This window comes from Schistocerca serialis, chromosome 1, assembly GCF_023864345.2.
Source record: "Schistocerca serialis cubense isolate TAMUIC-IGC-003099 chromosome 1, iqSchSeri2.2, whole genome shotgun sequence".
NCBI lineage: Eukaryota > Metazoa > Arthropoda > Insecta > Orthoptera > Acrididae > Schistocerca > Schistocerca serialis.
Window position 1 is genome coordinate 566408068 of NC_064638.1, and position 23385 is coordinate 566431452.

Below are 23385 nucleotides of genomic sequence, written 5' to 3' on the forward strand. Positions count from 1 at the left end.
AGTAATAGCTCCAATAATTATAGCCCACTTAGGAGAGTGAATTCTGAGTGCCACTTCCACTGTGATACAGAGGTAGCACATCACAGTTATCAGCAACATAGAACAGGACACTCAGCAGACGTGCAAGTATCGGAAACGAGTGACAACACCAGTGCGAGGATCAGACAGGATTTTGATCACAATCACTTCCTGTCGATACTAAAATTCCAGAAGTTCAAAGAAAATGGAGGGTCGATGCATTCGAAGAGCTGGGTGATGCAGTTTACAAATTCATTACCGGCATCATGGCCAACCCAGGCAAAATTAGAATTCATGTGTGGACACATCGAAGGCCAAGTCGCGGAAAAGATGCGGGGTGTGGCAGTGACGTGTCGGACTTATCAGGAATTTGTTGGTGCATTCCTGCGGACATACTGGTCAAAGGAAACGCAAGACAGGATTAAAGAGGAAATAATATTTTGTCCTGAACTGGAAGTGTCCGGGCATAGGAGCGCAACCAAATTTCTTGATGATTTACTCAAGAAGAATCAATTTTTAGATAGTCCATATAGCAACGGAGAAATCATTAAATTTTGCTTTTCCAAATTGCCAGTTAGGTACCAACAGACACTTGTCGGGAAGTGTGGATCCGACATAGAAGCATTCAAGAGTCTATTGCGCGAACTCGAAGTAGTCTTTGATAAACAAGACGCAAAGGACAGGAAGAAGGGGCAAAGTAACAAATACCACGGGCCAGGAAGGGAAGACGACAACAGATCGCATAATCGCACTGGTCAGTTAGGAAACCAGGGTTACGGAAGTCAAGGTTACGCTATTCAAGGTTACGGAAACCAAAGACACGGAAACCAGAACGTCAGGGAGCAGGGTCAATCTAGACAAGGAATCTGGGATAGGAGGAATAATGAACGGCAAAGCGACCGTAATTGGAGAGAGCGAAACCAAGGACAACAGTGGAGCCAGGAGATTGAAACTAGACCCGCAAATCCTAATGCACGTCAGAGGAGGGGGAGCTTAACAAGGGATTGACGCCAGACTAGTGCGAACACAGGCCGCCGGAATTTCGTACGTAATCTCGGACCTGGCCAACTACGGATGATACATTACGAAGATTTATCAGAAATCCTGCTCGAGGAACATAAAGCAACTCCTCGACAAGATCAGCAGCCTCTTATCACAGTAGCAATAGCTGAAAAGAGGATGAATGAGATAATAGATAGTGGAAGCTACATAACAGCAATATCTGAGGCAGCATACAAGAGGTGCTCTCAGGAAATGGACTGGCCTGTTCTATCGGTTAAGAAAACCAAAATAAAAGGGGCATTAGCGGGTAAATGTACGGAGGTCGCCCAACAAACAAGACTGGAATTCTCCTGCCAAGGATACAAAATAGAGTCTAACTTCTGGATCGTGCCAAATCTGGCGATCGACATGATAATAGGAACGGACTTCCTAAATGAACATGAAGCGATAGTTGATCTAGGACGAGGTGAAGTGGTTTTGAGGAAAGGGAATCCCGTCCACATTAAGTTCGACGACCAGCTGATCCCAGCTCAACTACCGTCTAACTGTGTACGGATAAACTAAGCGTGTCTGAAAGACAGAAAGGAAGAACAGGTCGACGTTGCGGGTAGGGGAGAGGACACGGATGAGAATGAAGTCGGAATAATGGGAGAAATAAAGGAGAAAATAGGAGAAAAAGTGGAAGCAATAAAGAATATAAGGTGCGACCACCGCAAAGAACTTCATAAATTACTAGTAGAACATACGGAGGTCTTCCTTCCCAAGACAGGATCAATAAAGAACTTCCAATATGAATTTCGTGTACGTCCGCACAACCAGTTTCGTGTGCCACCCTATCCAATCCCCTTGGCATATCGACAGAAAGTAGCAGCTGAAATTACGCGAATGCTGAGTGAAGGAATAATAGAACCTATGGCTTCAGCCTATAATAACCCGTTAAGAGTAGTCGAGAAGGCAGATGGTAGCATTCGTTTAGTCTTGGACTCGCGACAAATTAATACCATGATAGAACCCGAAACAGACAGACCGGAACGATTAGAGGAACTCTTACAAAACTTCCATGGAATATCAATCTTCTCATCAGTTGATCTAAAATCGAGTTTCTGGCAGATCGAGCTCCATCCAAATTGCAGACAGTTTACAGCCTTTTTAGCATTTGGAAGATGTTACCGGTCTCGTCGTCTCCCATTTGGTTTGAACATTTCGTCTGCCGCATTCATTCGGGGGCTGGACGGCATACTAAGCGATAATTTGAAACGTCATGTGACCAGCTATGTGGACGATTTGCTGATCGCGGAGAAATCTTGGGGAGAGCACAATGCGGTCCTCGGTGAACTCCTTGCGACATTCAAGGAATACGAAGTGACTATCAATATCGAAAAATCGAATTTTGGGACGTCCTCTGTCAAATTTCTAGGACATATCATCACGGGTGAGGGCATTGCGCCAAATCCCGAAAAGATCGAAGCGATTGAAAAGTTTCCCATTCCTACGACAAAGAAGCAGTTAAGGGGGTTCTTGGGGATCATAAATTTTTACAACCGCTTTATACATGTCAAAACTCAGAGCAGTCCTAGGTTGCATCAACTTACAGGAAAGAAGATTCCTTGGGAATGGGATTAGGCGGCCGAATCCGAATGGAAAGCATTAAAATTCGCATTATTACAAGCACCCATCCTATCACACCCTAATTTAGGAGAAGAGCTTTGCGTAGTAACGGACAGTTCATACTCAGGTCTGGGTGTCATGGTGTTCCAAGATTATGTACATGAAGGAAACAGGGTGTGGAAGACAATTGCGTTTGGTAGCAGAGTACTAGCCAAGAGTGAGAGGAATTACTCAGTAATCGAGTTAGAGGCGCTGGCTATTGTATGGGCGTTTGAAAAATTCAGATACCTTCTGTTTGATCGCAAGACGAGGGTCTACACAGACCACAAGGCACTCGAGTTCTTGATGACTGCAAAGCTTAATCACAGGCGGCTCATTAGGTGGGCATCATATCTGCAGCAGTACAACTTTTCGATAGAATATATCCCCGGCAGTCAGCACATTATTGCAGATGCCTTATCACGGTCACCGACCGGATTTGAGCACAACATGGAAGAAGATCTGGAGGAAAATCACTACTGCCTTTTCTATATGCAGAAAGTAGCCTTTGAAAATTTTATTACCTGTAGTATGCAGGACATCAAGAAGGAGCAAGACAAGGACCCTGCCCTAGTGTTATTGAAACAGAAATGGATAAACAGAAGACACGCCACCATCAGGCAGTTCTACCTCTTGCGGAAAGGCATAATTTTCCACCGAAATTATGCCAATGACACTGAATGGGGGGTATGCATCCCTGAACACCTAGTAAACAAGGTTATATGGCATATTCACCTCAGCTATGGACACTTCGGACCACGCAAGTGCAATCTCAAGCTAAGGACCATGTGTTACTTTTGAAACATGGAGCGTCGAATACGGAGGGTACTGTCGGTGTGTAAAGACTGCCAAAAGGCTAAGTGCACCATTGTGAGCATGCAGGCACCATTATACCCAATCGTACCGACCAAATTAAGACAATTAGCAGCAACAGATTTGATGGGACCATTGCCAAGAACAAGAAGAGGATATACTTACGTATTAGTGTTTGTTGAACTAACGTCCAAATACGTTACCTTTACGCCACTGAAGAGGGCGACAGGACGAACTGTATCATGAGCCCTAATCCGGGATTTCCTACCACAGGTTGGTCATGTGAGTAAAATTATTTCTGATAACGGGCCACAGTTTAAGTCAAAAACATGGAAGGAGACGTTGCGTGGATGAAAAAATTGATCCCATTTTTATATCTTCACACCATCCGAGCTCGAATGCTGCAGAACGGATTATTAAGGAACTCGGAAACTTGTGCCGGTTGTACTGTAACAAACAGCACACAACATGGGACGTTTTCCTTAAAGACTTCCAGGAGGTGATCAATGTGGCACCCCATGGGATAACAAAATTGGCACCCATTACAGTACTGAAAAACCGGATTCCTAAGGACTTGATAACCGAGGTCGTAAACTTCCCACCAAGGGCGCGAACGCAGCACCAAGCCATAGTGGATTTGGCTCTCAAGAGGATACGGGCTGCAGCAGAGGTCAGGAAGAGACGTGCCGACAGGGGAGCTCATCTACGACACTTCCAAATTGGACAAAAGGTGCTTGTGAAGTCTTTCCGACTTTCGAACAAACAAAAAATGAAATGCCAAAAATTCTATTCTGTTTACAATGGCCCGTACCGTATAAGGAGAGCAGCTCACCACAATGCTTATGAATTGGAGACGCTGAAAGGAAAGAAGTCCATAGGACTCCACCACATCTCTCACATAAAGGAGTTCGTGGAATAGTAGTAGTGTAAGTGGTGTACATAATAGAATGGGCAAATACATGAACCCTGCTATAGTAGTAGTGTAAGTGGTGTACATAGTAGAATAGGCAAATATATGAACCTTTCTTCGGGGAACGATAATCGTTGTATTAATAGATTAAGATTGCTAAAGTATTAACACGCTGCGTTGTCTCGCCTAAGAATTTACTGCTGCTATCCTTTTTTTTTTTCTGTTCGCGACTTCCAATGTCGGTGGAGTAGGAGACACTATCTTTCCATGAGCAATGTTTTAGTTCTTTCCTGTCTAGTGTCCATGTTGAGGGATAATGATGAGTGAGGAGATGTCGCACAAACGGGCGCATACAAGAACGTGCTCGTAGAAGCGTTCTGAGAAGTCGTGATACGCTCCATAGCGGCCACAACCAGTTCGTGAGACGTTCATACCAATGCTTGCAGGCACGCGTCAGTGCACTGCAAGATTGTGGTATATTGTGTGATTTCGAGGATGAACATGTGCAGTATAGTTTTTACAGTGATGCGCCAGCATCATTGTCTTGCAAGTCGAGGTGAACCTGTGAGCGTTTGACTCCAATAGTGCCCTAGGGCCTAGACGGTAGAAGTGCGGGCATAAAGCCTACCATGCCAATGTACTGGTTGGGGATTTAGCGTGCTGCCTGTGACTGTCACAGATGAATAACCAAGGAATTATACTTGGAAATTCGTGACATACTGTGTAGCTGGTGTGTGGTGGGCGACGGAATCCTCAACAGGAACCAGTCCTGGCTTGGTCATATTACATTGCCTCTGGAAAGGTGTGCTTTGATCGCGAATACTGCATAACACAGAAAAAGAAGTTGCAACTATAAATTTATTGTCGTGTATAGCCATGGCTAACCCAGTCGCTGGAGTTTCAGTGATGCGTAACGAAAACTCGGAGGTCATGTCGTACGGCGCGCACATCACTGTCATCAATAGCGGCGAGCAGCGAGACATCTCAACGTATCAGGAATTATGTAAGAGTATTGTATAAGGTAAAGAAAAAAAATAATAAATAAATAAATAAATAAATAAAAGGGTACGATATACTAGGATAAGTTAAACTGTAGGATTTAACAATAACTAGATTAATATTGTGGGGGTTTTCTGCCACAAGTGTTTGGCGCGCGCCTGTTGGGATGTTATTTTTCAGGTCATCAAATCACAGACCCGAGATGGAGGGACGACCGGCGAGCGAACGTAGATTAGTTGCATGTTCTTTATAGCTCAGTAAAACTTCAGCCTGCATAATAACATAATTTATTCAGAAGACATAGAATGTAGATCATTGGCATATGGTAGTTAATTCTTGAGCATGTCTACTGTCGATCTATATAAGTAATAGTAATATTGGTGCGGGCCCGCACATTTAGTTGTTCATCCATTACATAGCATCAGTTATCACACACCATGTACAATACTGAGATTGGTCTCTACACAAATATCAAAATAAATTATTTCCATGTCTAGATTAGATACACCAAGATTTTGTTATAATGATAGCTACAGATAAATAACTATAAAATTAAAATTAGAGTGTCTGAAATGACAGACCATCAATGTATCGTTATGTAAATTTATTATAACATAGAAGGTCATGGGGAAAAGTTAGGCATAAGATTTTTGTAAGAATTGTGCAGATGACGGGGATCATGGCAATGCAGATGCCAGCCGGAGCAAAAAGCAAGAGGTCATCGGCTACCTGCAAGAAGAGAGCGTCAGCGCGCCACCTGACGTGAAGGGCACGAGATCATCCGGTTCTACAAGCTGACAGTCACCGGGCCGTATACCTGAGGGATTAGGCGGCAGACAGCCCTCGCCGGGCCACAAGCGAAAGTGAGGCTGTCCGTTGACACTGACACGCGACCCACATGCGACAGCCTGCTAGCTCTCCGGACGTGGCAGCCGTTTGGAGGGATTCCCTGCGGCAGACCACGTTGTCGTGAGTACACGAAGAAGATCACATATCGTGTCAGAACCTGCGCCTCATGTGCCTCAGGACAGAAAGGGATGCTATATACTCACCTGTTTGGGTTTTTACAACTCACTAGCATTAGCCGATCTGCATACACAAAGCAGTATCGTGCCACACTAACAAACGAATGGTCTCATTTCTAACTTCTCCTCTCTATTAGAGAGCAGTTGTAGCAATCGTCGCTCCTAGTTCAATCCTGTATGGATGACCTCACACACTTGTGGAGTCACTCCACGTGCCATCATCCCTCGTTGGACTGCAATATTGGGAAACGTAAAGTACTGTCCAGTGAGAGAAGAGACCTAGACTAGTGATGTATCCCAACAAGTAGACCTCAGAGACAATTAATCGACGTGAGGAGAGCCTATCACTGTGTTTTCCTACCGTACTGCCGTGATCATATGCGTGGGTCTTGGCGCAATCTCAACAGAGTACTGCAGATGCTCCAGCACACCCTATTGCCGTTGCAACAACGTGGCAACAACATCCGACGTTTAGCCCTATGTGATGTCAGTACTGTGGAATTTGTGAAGTGCTTCGAATATTTCTAACAATGTGATTTAGTGCCTCATTCTCAGCACAGTCGTGAACATTGTGCAATGTGCACGCACAACTTGATGCCCCATGAACCTTGTTTTTTTTCTTAAATTTCTTTCTCTAGTGTTGTTTTTGTAATGTATGTTATACCTTGTATGTGTTTGTGTTTTACACTGTAATTCTTATTACAAATTACTGTATTGTTCTCCACACCATGTTTTTTTTGTATTTTGTATTTATTGTTGTGTGTATGCAAACAGTGTGCCTGAAGTCCACATAAACTGAAGCAGATACCACCACTGTCATTGTGAATGGACCATCAGTTCAGGGAACATTTTGTAAAGGTTATTCTTGCTGCAGGGAGACAGAATGAATCGGAGGTTGTAACTAGATTCTGAAAGCTCACAAAGAGATTGTCAACTTAAATAGTATCATGTGTGAGTGAGTTCAGGTTAGTTTCATGATTCAAATTGTTGTAAAATCTTGGGCATTTAATTGCGGAGCACTCCAACTCTGATTGTAAAGAATAAACTGCTCCATATTTGGCTCCCATGCCCAGGCCATATTTAGAGCGTGAATGTTTGTGTGAATCGGTGTTTGGAAGGGGCTCCCTGGGTATGGATGTGTGATGTGAGTGTTAGTGTTCCATATTAAGAAGGTGAAGTTGGCTACATCATAAATAATCCTCCCTCTATGAGCTGCATTTTTTAGTTGCAATGATTTTTTTATAGAGTGCGGCATGTGGAGTCAGTTTGTAAGATTGTTCTTGGGCGATTGACTCGTTACCTTGCTCCTAAGTGAGCCAACCGCTCACCAATTGCAATCTAAAATGGCGTAGGGGCTATGAGAGGTGGCATGAGCCCCCTCTCATATTTCTATCTTACGATTTTCGTCTCTAATTGCATGCGGTGAAAAGTTGCTATTCCTTCACACGCGGACTTCCCACGCAGCGTCTCTCGTCACCCAGGTGGTCCGGTGACAGGCGGGCTCTGCGGATCTCGAGAGGGTTAAGCCGACGAGTGTGAGGGAGTCGAGTGAATGCTTTCCAGACGCCGACATTGTCAAGAGATACGACCGCAGGGGCCTGAAGTAGCGGCTGGGCTAGAGGTTCCGTTACTTTGCAGAAACTTAGCGAAAACACTTTCTGGCGGGCTACCAGCGAGGCGTGGGAATGACTTGTGTACCCAGGCAGTTGTGGCGGGAAAATTCCCGCGCTTTCTGAAAAATAGTAACTGTGGTTGGCTTGCTCAGGGCATAGCTCCAGGACGTAGCAAAATCAGCGCAGAAATTGGCGCCAAGAATCTCCATTGGTGAAATGGTAGTGCTCCGGCAATAGAGTGGAATTTTCCGCCGGTTTTCGAGTTGCTGATTGGAACGTTTAACCACGGCCACTGTCGTGGGGGCGGGAATGTTGTGTGTTCGGCCTGTACGGGTGCTCTTGTGTGTAGTCGTCTCTCGCCTTTCGGTGGAAGTAGGTTACAAGACTGAGCTCTCGCTGCTCGGGTCAGCCTGCCTTCCGTGGGCTGCCTAATATACTTTTATTTAATTGTAACTGTTTGACGAAGTTGCTGAAGTTTCGACTTCAACGTAACTTTCCGTGTACAGTCGGCAATTGAGCGTTCTGTGTACAAGAGGCCTATGTTGTCTGTCTTGGGCAGTTTTGGCTAATGTTGACTGTATCGGAGTTACTGGGTGACTTTGCTTGTTAAAATCAATCACTCTACCTTCAGTTATTGTGTGGCGAGCTTTCTTCGTCTCCCTCAGAGGCGCATTTGTATTGCTAGGAAGTCTTTAGTCTGGAACAACCAGGCCAGGATAATTTGTTTCGGGCTATACTCGCGACGTTGTCATCACCACGACGGGCCGACGAAGCAACCAGCCATCGCCTCCGGTACGTCAAATCTTGTTCTTGCAGTTAAGAAGACAGATTGGTAATGTATGTCTGCAGCACCGGCAGACAGGGATTTTCCTAGGTGATAATCAGAGCTCAGCAGAGCGAGCCTGTTCGTCTTTTTCTAACTTTGTTCTGTCTTGGGTAGCAGCAATTAATGTTGGGTTGGCTATGTGTTTTCTCTTAAGATTTGAGTTGCAAGGAATTGGCTCCACATACCACTTCATCATAATCCTCACAATCTAGTTTAGGCACAACTTCACACTCACAGCGTTTGTTAGAGTATCCAATTTGAGCCAATTTGATGTACTGTAAATGTTTCATGTGTTTTTGTTTATTATTTTGTGTTTAGTCTTAATAAATCATATTGTTATTTTGGACAGAACTTTCATTCTGTTAATTGGTAGAGCAACCCTATCATTCTTCACTATGTTAATGAAACCTTCGTTTATTTAACTTATTTATCAAATTAAATTATTGCAGGTGCCAAACTCTCTTCTACTCCACTAGCAGGGTTGATTAGAGTCAGTTCGCATTTTTTTTTTAATCCTTGTCGGAGTTAGAATAGGGGGGGGGGGGGGGGGCTTAGAGCATCATTTACATATGTAGATTCTAGAAGAATTTAGTTTTAAATACACTGGTAGCCCCGGCACCTCGCAGACTAACCTGAGAACTCCAGCGGAAAGTTTAGGACTTGAAGCAACACACGTGGGAACCCCGAATGAAGAACTTTCTATCACGCACCAAAGATGAATGATGAATAATTGAAAGTCTCAGACAGCAAACACCCCTCTAAAGGGCAAGTCAAGGACCCCATGGCCTATTGTACCACTCATTGGCACAGGCGGAGCTGCATGTAGATACATACCAACAACAGACGACTACGCCCACCATGGAGGATGGAGATGATGCACTGCACCGTGCAGAGGAGGACACAGTAGCGGAATGGGAAGCTATTCGGGATGCCCCAGCTAATACTATGCCCCAGCTGACAATGCCGGAGGAAATTCGGAGGATTACCAAGTATACCAAACACACCTCACCTGGAACAGATAGAATCAGCAATACAGAATTGAAACACCTACCAAGAAAGCCTGTCGTGCTTCTCACCCAGATAGTGAACAGCTGCCTCAGGACTGGATACTTCCCCGAGGCATTGAAGATTGCCAAAATAGTGCCAATACCAAAACTGGGCAAGGATCTCTCACACCCTGACAGCTACAGAACCATAAGCTTACTGCCGATGCTGGGAAAGGTACTGGAACATGTCCTACTGAAACGCATGCTGGACATCCTTGTGGCACACAACACCATCCGACCGGAGCAGTTTGGCTTCCAGGTGAAGCTATCGCCTGAGTTACAACTACTACGCATCACAGAATCTATCCAAGACAATTTCAACAAGAAAAAACGTACCATTGAGTCTGTCTCGATATAGAGAAGACTTACGATAAACAATGGCGACGCAACTTGATCGTCAAACTCCAATGTACTACTTCCCTGCTGGACTGCTATTTAAAACTTCTCGACAATTTTCTACAGGATCGTAGATTATATGTCCGCATTGATGACAAGAATTGAACAACATGGCCTGACCTTGAAGGACTTCCACAAGGATTGGTCATATCTCCACTGGTGTTTAATTTATACATTAACGACCTCCCGGCGGTGCCACATGTTACTGCCAGTTTCTATGCTGACGACACAGCACTCCTGACTGCAGGAACCAGAATGGGCCACCTCATCACACGGATGCAGCGCCAACTAGATTTTTGTGGACCACTCATCTTACAGGAACAAAATAACGGTCAATGCAGAGAAAACTAAATTTATTGTCTTCACACATCAGAGACCCATTGTCAATGAAAGCTTCTGGATATCGGACCAGCCACTCCCCTGTGCAACAACTGTAAAATACCATGGAGTGCATCTGGACGCCAAACTGCGGTATAGTAATCACATTACGGAGAAGAAGACGTCTGGCCTCAAATTGCTGGGTGCTCTCCTCCCAGTTCTGAAGAGCTCATACCTCAGCCAACGCATGAAACACCAGCTGTACCGTGCCACAGTCGAACCATCTATTTTGTATGGATCGACCTCCTGGGGTACTATGTGTGCCACTAACTACAAGAAGTTACAGGTTATGCAAAGCAGATGCCTACTACGGATCACTGGAGCCCAATGGTGGATCTCTCAGACAAGGTCAAGGAGAACGCACGAACCTTATGTCAGAAGTTGGACATGATACATGACAGTACACCACAACTCAGCGCAGTAGGTATGGCAGAATCCTCATGCAACCACAAATATAAAGTACCGAAGGCATAGTATTTGAGCCCCCGTAAATGTTATCCCTACATAATTCTACATAATTTAAGGACATAAAGTCCTTTAGCACTTCTACACACTGTTTTCAAACACACACCAAAAGCACCAACTTCAAGGACCCCGCTGTGTGCCCTAACTAAAGCTGATAGAAGAATAAATAAATAAAGCACAAATTTTTACTCCTTCCATTCCCTATAGAAGTAAAAATCAACGAAGTTGATCAGACTTCAGCACCACAAACACACACACACACACACACAAACACACACAAAATGCTTTGCCAGAGGTTTTGGTAGATTTGTTTTCTTATAGAGAAATTTTATGGGCGCATATCCACGATTTGTTACTTAACAGATTTATATCGAGAAAATGTAAGCATTGAAGTTTTCGTATTCAGGTAGGATGTATGTCTGATTATAAGACGCTAGAGTTCACAGTTGTTTGTGAACAAGTGAACGGAGTGACATTCAACCAACTCCCTCTCCCAAACTCCAGTCCCTCAAGAATGGGTCGGAGTCCTGTAGTGTTTACTGCACATTTCCTTGGGATTGTGCGCATAGACCTTTCGTTACGTTCACGAGTATTCTCTACAGCATTGTGTTGTCGTTTCATACTATGTGATTTATTACTGCCTTCTTAGGTGTTATTTTTGGTGTGCGTCTTTTTCGGCGTTGTTGTAGATACCACCCTGATTACACCGTTACATCCAGGGTTTCTTACGGATAACGCCCGACTCTCGAGGCTGCGGCAAGGCGACTCCTCCACAACCATGTGTGGCAATGTGGTGCTGCCGGTGGCGCCCATACTACCACCTCCCAATGGGCTAAGGACCGTGCGCGGCGGGCCGACCGCCAAATGTCTCTGGTCACATCCTGCACTGACACCAATCAAAGCGTGCCTCTCCCGCACCCCCGAATGCGGGAACGCTCGTCGTCGTCGTCATTGTCTGACAGTCCACCTGGTCGCCTGGTGGTTGACCTCTCACCCGCCAGCTGTCCTTCCCTGTCGAATCAGACACCTGCTGTAGCTCACCTCTACTTGGACGAAACTCTTCGGTTTGCTCTGTCCACTTCATCTCACCAACCGGACACGCCTTCTGAGGCTGTCACCCCTGACCAATCACATTGTCAATAGACATCCTACGGCTCGTCCACTCACGCTTGTTGCAGTGGTGATGGCTCTGCCTCATATGCCTGCCTTCCAGGGGAAGCCGCACCTGCTGTGATCTCTCCTCTCAGGCTGCGCCGTCAGCCCCACCAAAGCACCACCAATTTGCAGCCCCCCCCCCCCCCCCCACCCCCGAGTGCTGCTGCGTCTACTCCGTCTACCCGGCCTGATGGGCTTTCTGAAGACTTCACTCCTGTCAGTCCACGCCGTCACAGAACATCCAAACACGCTTTTTGCGGTGGCGGTGGTTTCATATCTGATGCACCCGCTCAAAGGGAAGCCACGCCTGATGATGCCATGGACATGGATCACGCTCCTTGTCTTGCTGCTAAGGCTCCATTGTCTGCGCCAACTAAGGAGAAAATCCCTCCAATTGTGGTGTACCATCCAAGAAATTACCTAGCTGAACGCTGAACTGCAATGCCTTATCGGTGGCCAATTGCGGGCTGTCTTTGAGAAGGACCATGTCCAGTACCTCCTTGACAGCACAGATTACTTTGCTGTCCTTGACTTCATCAAATCACAGGCAATTCCTTACTACACTCATCGAGTTTATGGTGACAGGAAGACGAAAATTGTCATTAAAGACTTGCCACCTGAAGTTACCGAAGTGGATGTCAGGAGCGAACTGCTCCGTCTCAGTTTTGTGGACCCCTTGGCCCATCAATACAGCAAGAGGGACTCTGAAACCCAGAGATTAATCGCATTTTCCACACATGTGGTGTCCCTCTCTAGAAGGGATGATACTGGAAGGATGTACCAAATCCGGTATCTTCTGAGCACTAAAGAGCACATTGAGTCCTATGAAGGCCACGCCAGGCCCTCCATTTGCCGTAGGTGCCAGCACTTGCGCAACACTCCTAATTATTGTTCCTTGCCATCGCAGTGTGTCAAGTGTGCTGGACCGCATGCGTCACAGACCTACACCCTCCCAGCCTCAGGGAAGCCCATGTGTGCAAGATGTCAGGGCACTTCTCATGACCCACACCATCTGGCCTCCTGGGAGGGTTGCCCTATGTATCAAAAGGCATTAAAGTGTTCGCACTCTCCCAGGAAGAAATCTCAGTTGAATAGACCGCCTCCACCCCCGCAAGATCTCGTCCATTTCCCCCTCATCCATGGCCAACCTGAGGTACCTCCGACGGTTGATGTTCAGACTCCAGCTGCAATTTCAACACAGGAGCCCCCTTTGGTTCAGTCCCATATGCCTGCCTTTGCTGATGTGGCTCGGTCTCCATCTCCTGTGGCGGCCGCTAATGATCACCAAACGAAAAGACCAGCTGCAGCATCCTCACAACCACCTGCTGAACTGGCTCAACCTGTCAGGGTGGTACCTCCTCCGCCTGCACCAACTCCTGCACCTGCATGTCGCAGGGTCCAGCAACCCACCCGGGATGTACCCCCAGGTGTGGAAGCCGACACATCCTTTCGGGATGACTTGTGAGAAATCCTACAGATAGTCTCCTTTTTCACGAAACCCCTCATCAGGGTGGTTATTCATGGCATGGCTCAAAAAATCCGTCGGTTGGTGGATGGGCTCATGAAGGTCATCACCCTGGTTGAAGAACTCAGTCAGATCTTAATATAATGGCGGATCATCCACCACATGACCACCATCCCCCTAGGGAACTCGTTGTCTGCATCCTTAATGCCAGTGGTATCGAAAGGAAGAAGACAACCAAGAGGCTCTTCAGCCACTGGACTGCATAGAGGCCACAGCTGTCACTGTCTCCTCCTGCCTTGGGGCCATCACTTTTGCTGCAGCTTATTTGAGCCCTAACCAACCCCTCCTTGAGGTAGATCTCTTCAAGCTGACGTCATTTGATGAGCTTATCATTGGGACTGATTTCAATGCCAAATATCCAGCGTGGCATTCTCATGTCGCTAATCCCAAAGATCTCCTCCTCCTTGATCTCGAAAATAACTTGGCAATGTCTATCTATGGCCCTCACACTCCTACACACATGCCAGTCTGCTCCAACTGCCAACTGGGTGTTTTGGATATGGCTATTTATAAAAACGTTGCTGTACAGTGTTCCTTGGAAACAGTACATGACCTAACTTCTGACCATGACATCTTACCGATGTTGCATTGTCCTTTGACATCTGTTCTACTGTCACAGTTACTGATTGGGACAAATTTACAAGGATCCTCAACAATAGCACCTGGCCAGACCTAGACCTGATGACTCCTGCCAGTCTTGTTTGTGCAGCTGACTACCTCACCACGAAAAACCAGCGAACAGTAAAAGTCTCCACTTTCCACGTTCCTAGGGCTCTAACCCCACTGGATGATTTACCTTCCTTTTATATGAGTTGAAAATCCAAAAGAACTGCTACAAACAATACCGTGACCCTCAGGACAGGCACTGAATGAAGCATCTCCAATGGGAGTTCGGTCACCACCTAGCGGATTGGAAGTTGGAACAGTGGGAGGATAGGATGTTCACCTTTCTCCTCCAGCATAAATCAGACTGAACAGTTGTCTGAGCCCTGTGTCGTACCACTTCGCAGACCCACCACCCCATCCAGACGGATGCTGGTCTCATGTATGATACCCTCCATGCGGTGGAAATTCTGGCTGACGCATTTGAGGCCCAAAACCAACTGCTCCTTCTGGACTCCACTCCTGATGAACTCCAGGATGACCAAGATATCCTGAGGGCTGTGCCTGCCTTCTGAAACAGACCACCACTTATAGCCCCTCGCCTTATGTCCATGGCAGAAGTGCTCCAAATCCTCCATAGGAAACATGATAATTCGGCCCCCAGCTTGGATGGGATCGTCAACGAATATCTCTGTTAGCTACCATGTAAACCCCTGGTCCTATTCACCAGGATCCTGAACTGTTGTCTTCAGAATGGCCTTTTCCCTCCACAGTGGAAACATTCAAAGCTTATTGTGATCACAAAGCCTTCTAAGGATCCTAAGATCCCTACCAACAGCAGAGCCATCAGCTTTTTGAACACCATGGCGAAAGTCCCGGGGTCTGTCATACTCTGCCACATTTCCCAGCCTCTGTCAGCAACCGGGACGATCCATCCCGAACAGTTTGGGTTTACCTCACACCTGTCTACCGAACTACAAGTTCTCCGGATCATGGAGCACATCAGCAAGGGTTTTAACTCCAGCATGTCGAAGGCAGCGGTCTTCTTGGATGTGCAGAATGCTTATGATAAGATTTGGCATGACAACCTGGTGTATAAGATGCTGATGCAAACTACCATCCCTAACATCTACGTTAAGATTGTGGATGATTTGCTCCACCAGAGGTCCTTCCTCATTGCTCAGTGGGGAAAGCGCTCCAGTGTACACCACGTGTTGATAGGTAACCCTCAGGGCTTCTTTTTAATGTCTTTGTCAGTTACATGCCCATCAACCACCACTACCATTTGGCGCAATATACCGATGACACAGCGGTTTATACGACCGGCCGCAATCCTGATCAACTCATTGCTCACCTCCAAAGGCAAGTGGACGCAACGGTCACCTGGTGTCGCTCCAATAAGATTGCCCTCAATGCTGCCAAAACTACAGCAGCGTATTTCACTAAACGGCGCCCTATACTCCACCACAACATTTCAGTTGGGGGAGTGTCAGGGTCCTCTGGGCCCAAGTTACCAAGTATCTCTGGGTCTGGTTGGACAAGAAACTTCTTCCACCGCCATGAAGAATACATCGCCCATAAAGGATTAAAGTTGACTAGGGCATTGTACCCGCTCTTCTCCAGCCGAGAGCTGATTTTAGATACCAGGCTCTGGCTGTATCACTCGATTGTACTACCCTCACTAACATATGGTTTCTCTGCATGGGCCACGATTAGTAAGTCCCAGATGCTGACGCTCCAGCGCCTACAGATAAAGTTCTCTGTCCTCTCCCTCCATCGGCTCCCCCCTTTTCTTTCTTCTTTTCCTCACGTCCCCCCTTTTTCCCCCTCATTGGTCTGGGTCCTCCCCCACCTCCATCTGCAGCCGTGTCGCCTCTATAGTGCTGTTTTAAGTAAATGTTCAGTGTTGTGCGTCCCCTGTCAGTGTTGCAAACAGCCACCATACAGTCACTAGTTGTGTTTTTTATCTCGTGTGACAGAAACCAGATTGTCGCTGTGTTTTTTTAATTGTGCCTGTGTCCTTACTGTGTGTCTTCATTAGCATCGTCAATGCCGTGTTTTTATATTTTAAATTCCACAACATTTCGCCACTTTAACTGTTTTTAACGCCACCATTTTATTGACCGTTTTAATATTGCTTGTTATCTTCCCATTACGTTTTTTAGCTCTTTTACCGGTTGTAGAGCGGCATATTAAGCTACTTTCAGCCTGCCCCCTCCCTCTGGGGGGGGGGGGGCGAATTCAATAAAGGAAAAAAAAATACTCCAGTCCCCCATCCTGCTGCCCCTCCGACGTCTGTCAACAACTACCACCTCGCTGACTGGGATGCCTACTGGGAATCCACTGTCTCACAGGTCGAAAGCTACAACCTTATCTTTCACCATCCCGCTTCCTTCATCCAGAAGACCATCACTGACGCTGTGGAGGCCGACACTCATACCAAACTCATCCACCATGGGCCATCCTTCTTCTCCGCGAATCCTTCAGGATCTACCGCTTCTTTCTCCACACTCGTGACTGAGATACACTCCTCTACCACTGGAAATTAACACGACACATCTGTAACCTCCTCACAGCAATGAAATGACAGGACTGGCGACAGACATGTACACACTTCCACTCCACCCTCCCTGTCAACTCCTACAAGTACTGGTCTGCCTTCTATCACCTTATTGGTAGTCATCCTACTCCACATTATCCTCTTCTCCATGACAATCGCCCATTCTCTGACAACCTCAATAAGGTTAACCATTTTGCTTCTCACCTCGCTTCTCCATTCCCATCGATCCCCGTTTTAATTACTCCCTCTTCCCCACCATCCCTGAATGCACTGATACCTCTGCCCTGTTACTTGCCTCTAGTTTCTTAGTACTTGGATCAGCTACACCCCCCCCCCCCCCCAAATTCGACATAAACACTCACGTCACTGCACACTGCACACAACAGCGAACTTGTCCTCTGCTCTTAATGCAACACTGCCCCTGGTCACGATGGTGTCACCTCAAGGAATGCCCCTGCTCCTTCCTGGCTGCCCTTGCTACCCTGTACAATGTCCTCCTCTCCACCGGCTTTTATCCTGATCTGTGGAAGAATTCCTGTGTCCTGCTGTTCCCCAATCCATAAAACCCCCTCTAACACCTCTTCCTTTCATCTCATCAACCTCACCTCCATGTTCAGTAAGGTCTTTGACTCCGTCCTCTCCCGCCATTTTCATCACCACCTTAACCATTGTGGCCTCTGGCCCTCCTTCTCAGCTGACAACCACCTCCTTAATCTTACCAATCTTCTTCCCCTCCAACTTAATTCCCATCACTCTCTCTCTCTCCCTCCACCTCCAGAATGCCTACGACCATGTCTGGCATCCCGGTGTCCTCTTTAAACTCCAGACCTATGCTCGCCCCATCAATTTCGTTCATCTCATTGCCTCCTTGATCTCTCATCATCTCTGGTATGTCACTATCCACAATACCAACTCCCGTACTTTCTATCTCACTGCTGGCGTGCCACAAGGCTCCTCCTTTTCCCCTCTCCTCTACTTCCTGTATACTACCAATATGCCTAAACCTTCCCTGGCTGTTCACCTTCTCCAATTTGCTGATGACACCGCCTTCCTGGCTCTTTATGCTACACTTCAACAGTCCCAATGTACCCTTCAAACCCACCTCAACCAGTTCACCGCCTGGTGCAGCCAGTGGCTCCTTCGCATCAACCCTTCCAAGACTCAGGCAATCATCATAGGTCATACCACCTGCTCCTTCCAGCTCCACGATTTTTACCTCACCATTTATGGTTGTCCTATCCACTACACTCATACCGTGAAATACCTGGGCCTCACCCTTGACTATCACCTCACCTGGATCCCCATCTCCTTAGGTTCCAACACAAAGCCCACAATGGACTCCCCCTCCTGAAACTCCTGTCCAACCAGACATGGGGACTGCATCCTTCCACCATCCTTCACACCTACAAATCCTTGATCTGCCCCATCCTTTGTTATGTCAGTGTCACTTGCATTTCCACTTCTCCCAGATTTTATAGAACCCTCCAAGTCCTAGAATGCCATGCCCTCTGCCTCGCCTTCTGTATCCACCAAGCTCTCTCCTGACTTGGGGCAGGCTGCCCTACCCTGTAGTCAAACAGCAGATCCCGTGCAGCATTCCAGAATGTTGCTCTGAGTGTCACAGGCTTGTGGTGTAGTTGGTGATACTGAAACAAGAATATTTTACAATGAAGAACAAAAGAACTGGTACACCTGCCTAATATCATGTAGGGCCCCCATAAGCATGCAGAAGTGCCACAACGTAACTAGCCATGAACTCGACTAATGTCTGAAATAGTGCTGGAGGGAGCTGACATCATGAATACTGCAGGGCTGTCCATAAATCTGTAAGAGTTCAAGGGAGTGGATATCTCTTCTGAACAGCATGTTGCAAAGCATCCCAGATATGCTAAGTAATGTTCATGTCTGGGGAGTTTGGTGGCCAGTGGAAGTGTTTAAACTCAGAAGAGTGTTCCCGGAGCCACTCTGTAGCAATTCTGGACCTATGGGGTGTCGCAACTGCTGGAATTGCCAAAGTCCGTCAGAATGCAAAATGGGCACGAATGGACACAAGTGATCAGACAGGATGCTTATGTCATGTCACCTGTCAGAGTCATATCTAGATGTATCAGGGGTTCCATCTCACTCCAGCTGCAAACACCCCACATCATTACAGGGCCTCCAATAGCTTGAACAGTCCCAAACTGATATGCAGGGTGAATGGATTCATGAGGCCATTTCAATACCAATATACATCCGTCCACTCAATACAATTTGAAATGAGACTCTTCCAACAAGGCAACATGTTTCCAGTCTTCAACAGTCCAATGTTGGCATTGATGGCCCTGGCTGAGGCATGAAGCTTTGTGTTGTGCAGTCATTAAGGGTCCACGAGTGGGTCTTTGGCTCCAAAAGCCCACATCGATGATGTTTCACTGAATGGTTCACACACTAACTCTAGTTGATGGCCCAGCATTGAAATCTGCACCAGTCTGTGGAAGCGTTGCACTTGTGTCATGTTGAATGATTCTCATCAGTTGTCATTTGTCCTGTTCTTGCAGGATCTTTTCCCAGCCAAAGCGATGTTGGAGATTTGATGTTTTACTGGATTTCTGATATTCATGGTACATTTGTGAAATGGTAATATGGGAAAATCACTACTTCATCACTACCTCAGAGATATTGTGTCCCATCTCCCATGTGCCAATTATAACACCACATTCAAACTCACTTAAATCTTGATAACCTGCCATTTTAGCAGCAATAACTGATCTAACAACTGTGTAAGACACTTGTTGTCTTATATAGGCATTGCCGACTGCAGTGCCGTATTCTGCCTGTTTACATGTCTCTGTATTTGAATATGCATGCCTATACTACTTTCTTTGGCACTTCAGTGTAGTACACAAATGGCTAAGTACTTATAGGCTCCAGACTATGTTCATTTAGGGCTTAAGGAACATACTCTAAACACTTCCATGATGGCAAGTGAGGAAAGGCTTGTATCCTTCCACTAGCATACTGCAGCTGCAGCTGATGCTATACCGTGCCCAGCTGGCTCTGCTTCACAATGTCTGTCGGCAGTGTTTTGCTTTGCAATGCATAACATTCTTTCCTGCCTGCAATTGGCTCTGTTTCAGCTCACTTCTACTCTGGCATACTTTGTGAATGAATATTGTTTATGCATTACAAAGCTGTATCTGTGAAATGTAAGAAGTTCAATGTGTTTAGTTCAGGGAAGTGCATCTCTAATTAATTAATTGTGAAGGTTGTGGAAAGAAACACAAAACACATTGCTTGTGTAGCTTCAATTTCATCTTACAGCCATGAAACTGCACTTCAAGAAGAAACAAACAGTAAACTGTGCTCTTGCAGGAGAAAAGTCATTAAAGGTATCATGTGTTTTGAGTGTAAAACTTTTTATCATTACAACTGTGCAAATCAAGATCCAAAACTAAAGATCTGGATATCTGATAACTGCATTAAAGTGTCCACTGAAGACAGCAAGGAAGAAATAATTTCCATGTTGTTAGATGAGCTGCAAATACTGAAAGCTGAAAATATCAAATTGTCTGCCAAAAATCAAAGGAGTAAATGTGAAACCCAAGACAACAGGACAATTAGGTACCAGCCCAGGAAGACAACAAAACATCTAGTCTCTCAGCAGTTATGTCATCTGAATACAAGCAGCCATTTTTGTGCCTTAGATGATAAAATTAATGAAACAGAGAAATCTTCTTGAGTGGTAAAAAGAAACAATGTCCCTAAAAATCTGTCAAAGGGACCACTTGAGTATCAGCCAATGACAAAAATCTTATTACTATCAGACTCTCATTGGTGAAACTGTGCATCTTTGATAAATGGCTGTTTGAAGCCCAGGTACTATGCAGTATCCGTTGATAAATCAAATACATACCTCAGCGGTGTAACTGAAGGGGCATCAGAACTTGCTAGTAATTTCAAATGGGACAATGTAGCTATTATCCTTACAGGAACAAATGACATTCATAAGGAAAACAACCTTATTCCAGGTTTAGAAAAGTGGACTGCAGCACTTGATCATACGAACCTATTGTTATGTACCACTCCTTACTGTTAAGACAAGACAGAAGTTAACAAAACAGTGTACAGATTTAATGAATATATAATGAACATCTCATTTAAGTTTGCTAATGTGAAAGTAATTGATGTCTATTCTTGCAAAGGCGTGATTACACTAATCTTGGTCTACAACTGAACAAAGCAGGAAAACTCAGACCGTGCAGAAATATTTGTTCATCATTATCAAACCCATGGAAACAGTGTGAAGTAGTAAACACACTTACAACCAGCTCGGCAAGAAAAGCCAGATGTTGTGCTGTAGAAGTCAAGACATGCCAAGATATCCAGGGAATCCATGTGAATGAAAGGAACAGATGTATAGCTGTGTCTCACCCTGCCATTGCCAAATGTAAAGAAAATACTATATTATGTAGATACATGACTGGTCCTTCTTCTAAAACCAGCAGCAGTGATGTAATTTCATCACAAACACTTTCCCAAGATAAATCAATACCATATGATACAGTTCCACCCAAAGAACCTCAAGGACTGGAAAGTAATTCTGATGCAGTATCTTCAAGGAAAAAGGGCATTCCACAATTTTCTACAAGAGAAAGAAAACTGCCAAAGAGAAACTCGACCTCACCAGTGACAACTAGTGAACAAACCTCCAGCTGTGACATACATCAAAATGTACACAATGCACTCTTGAGTGCAACAGGGAAAAATTGTGTGAATGGACAAGCAGACCTGCATAAAGACAGTGATGGTAGCTGTACAAATCTTATTAGATCCCATCAAAATTCCATTTGTTGTTATGGTCTTCAGTCCAAAGACTCGTTTGATGCAGCTCTCCATGCTACTCTATCCTGTGCAAGCTTCATCATCTCCAAGTACCTACTGCAACCTACATCATTCTGAATCTGCTTAGTGTATTCATCTCTTGGTCTCCCTCCACAATTTTTACCCTCCACATTGCCCTCCAATACTAAACTGGTGATCCCTTGATGCTTCAGAACATGTCATACTACCGGATCCCTTCTTCTAGTCAAGTTGTGCCACAAATTCCTCTTCTCACCAGTTCTATTCAGTACCTGCTCATTAGTTACATGATCTACCCATCTAATCTTCAGCATTCTTCTGCAGCATCACATTTCGAAAGCTTCTATTCTCTTCTTGTCTGTACTATTTATCATCCATGTTTCGCTTCCATACATAGCTACACCCCATACAAATACTTTCAGAAAAGACTTCCTTACACTGAAATATATACTCGATGTTAACAAACTTCTCCTATTCAGAAACGCTTTGCTTGCCTTTGCCAGTCTACATTTTATATCCTCTCCACTTTGACCATCACACAGCAAAATAGGTTCAACCATATTTCTCATGAGAAAAATATCAAAGTTAGTAAACTGACACGCTCTACAAACAATGTACTATGGTCTAGTCCATTCACACCTCACATATGGCATCCTGGCATGGAGAAATGCAGCAAATGTGCACACACAAAGGGTATTACGATTACAAAAGAGAGCCGTACAATGCATCGCAAAAGTATCACCAAGAGAAGCCTGCAAAAATAAATTCAGGAAGCTAAAAATTTTAACAGTGGCATCAATATATATATATATATGAAACAATTATCTACTTAAAAACTAGCTGCACCACATTACTAAATGGTGAATATCATGAACATAATACAAGAATAAAAAATGACTATCATGTAGAAGGAAGCAGGCTAAAATTAACAGACAAAGAACCTGTAAATGCTGGGCGCATACTGTATAACAGTTTACTACAATGTTTAAAGATGGTAGAAGATATGTCTCTTTTTAAAAGAAAATTAAAAAGACATCTGATCAGTATCTGCGCCTACAGTGTAAAAGAATATCTTGAAATAATAAATTAAATAGTGTATATGTATACATTTTTTGTAATGTACTTTAATGACATTTTCTGTGAATATTCTAGCAAATATATGTATATGTACTACCTTTTTGTAGCTAGCTGTGTATATGCAAGATTCATGTAAAAATGAAGTGTCCAATATCATTATAAGAAATGATCCACAGACAAATAAATAAATAAATCATCAGTTATTTTGTTCCCCAAATAGCAAAACTCATTTACTACTTTAAGTGTGTCATTTCCTAATCTAATTCCCTCAGCATCACCTGACTTAATTTGACTACATTCCATTATCCTCATTTTGCTTTTGTTGATGTTCATCTTATAACCTCCTTTCAACACACTGTCCTTTCCATTCAACTGCTCTTCCAGGTCCTTTGCTGTCTCTGACAGAATTACAAGGTCATCGGCAAACCTCAAAGTTTTTATTTATTCTCCATGGATTTTAATTCCTACTCCAAATTTTCCTTTTG